The sequence below is a fragment of the Corvus moneduloides genome, chromosome Z (assembly GCF_009650955.1).
Source record: "Corvus moneduloides isolate bCorMon1 chromosome Z, bCorMon1.pri, whole genome shotgun sequence".
In the NCBI taxonomy this organism is placed as follows: domain Eukaryota; kingdom Metazoa; phylum Chordata; class Aves; order Passeriformes; family Corvidae; genus Corvus; species Corvus moneduloides.
The window spans coordinates 3,489,992-3,491,549 of record NC_045511.1 but is presented as its reverse complement, the minus strand read 5'-3'; the positions used below and the strand labels follow the sequence as shown (position 1 = coordinate 3,491,549).

At 46.5% G+C, this 1,558-nt stretch overlaps 1 protein-coding gene across 2 annotated transcripts in view; it reads left to right on the top strand.

Moving 5' to 3' along the window:
• The window catches only part of NLN (neurolysin), a 38,513-nt gene that overhangs the window by 81 nt on the left and 36,874 nt on the right, over positions 1 to 1,558 (top strand). The window contains exon 1 of one of the 2 annotated variants that reach the window (XM_032095719.1): positions 142 to 207. The exons of the other annotated variant lie outside the window; for it this stretch is intronic. The gene's annotated coding sequence lies outside the window, so the exon portion shown is untranslated. Of the gene's footprint in view, positions 1 to 141; positions 208 to 1,558 lie in introns of those variants that run through there. 2 annotated transcript variants of the gene reach the window in all.

Below are 1,558 nucleotides of genomic sequence, written 5' to 3'. Positions count from 1 at the left end.
GTAGGCGCGCAGGGCAGGTGGTGGCGCAGCAGGGCCCGGGACGGGGGCGGTCTCCGGTGTGGGGGTGGGTGAGGGCGAGGGCGGGGGCCGCCCGTCCGGACGGGAAGCCGGGGGAGCCCGGAGCCGCCCGCGGCTGACGGGAGGTTTTCGTCCCTCGCTCGAGGAGCCGGGCCTGACCCCCCTGGCCGAGGGGGAGCTGCCGCAGGGGTACGGGGCGCGCTCCGAGGGGCCAGGCAGACAGTGGGGCAGGAAATCTGACTGCCTGTGGGGTTTATTGCCTCAGTTCCTGGCGCGTTTCCCGCAGCCTGCCCTCCCTGCCGTAAGCTCCGTTATGTACGGCTGCCAGGTGGGCAGGGTGGGCGAGGCGAGGTCTCCTTTTGGTACTCTTTACACTGGGTGTCAGACTCACTGCAGGGGAAATGGGCAGGAACACAATGGATTGAGGGATACGGCTGTAGCCGCGGGGCTCTGCAGCAGGGGGTATGTGAAGCGAGACCGGCAGCGTGCTTATAGCACCCTTCTAAAGAGGTGTGTCACTACTACACGTTGTAGGACAGGTGAGACAGGTACCCGTATACTGTTCGAAAGGTTTTAAAATAGGGGATTACTTCTTTTCTCCGTAATGAACACTAGCCATAAATGGGCCTCAGAGAACCGGTGTAAGAGATGGCTTGTAGTCAATTCTAGGTGGACTAGACAAATGAGCATAATTGCTTTTATTTTGGCCTCTTAATTTTTCTGAAGGGCTACATTTGATAGGAAGCACTGAAGTAGTAGGAGGGTCGCGTTGTGGTAAAGAGAATGGAGCTGAATTGCAGCACGAAATGAAAAAGATGGTTGCCTCACATGGTCTTTTGAGAAATGATAGTCGTGTGCTTGGTGCACAAAGTGTACAGTTTTTGTCCTATTTCACAGCCTTTGTTCATGTCAAATTAGGATTGAGGGGTATTAGCATATAAAAAATAAGAATCAGAATATTTTTTTTCCTAAGGCTCATGCTGCTGTTGAAAATTAAGTAATTTATTTTCTGGTGCTAAATAAAGTGCACATCTATTTTTTCCTAATTGACAGTTGCATTCCTTTTTTTTGTATAGTCTTTTTCACTGTTCTCCATTTTTTTTTGGTTGACTGTCTGTCTTACAGATTTTTCCATTAAAAAGAAGGAAAGGATGGAAAGGATTTTTTGTTTTTTCTTTAGATAAAAGGTTTATCTTTGATTGCAGTTTGCATTTGGACAATGAAGATACCTCCTTCTTAAGTAAAAATTAGTAGAATGGGGAATGGTCACTGCACTTCATTAACTGTGATTTTTTTTTTCTAAGTCATCATTTCAGTGTGCCCAAATAACTGTTTCATAAAAGAGAGTATTCTTGAACATGTCATAGTGACCTCTTAACTTTCAAAAGTTAATGAGTTGGTCACAGAAATCTTGAATAGGTTCCGTCCCAGCTTCTATTTTTCCTGAGGGCATCTTAACATGAGATAAAAATGACAGTTCTTAGCAAGTGTCAAGTATTACACCTTACATTATATAAAATGATGTTAAGGTTTGATTCTT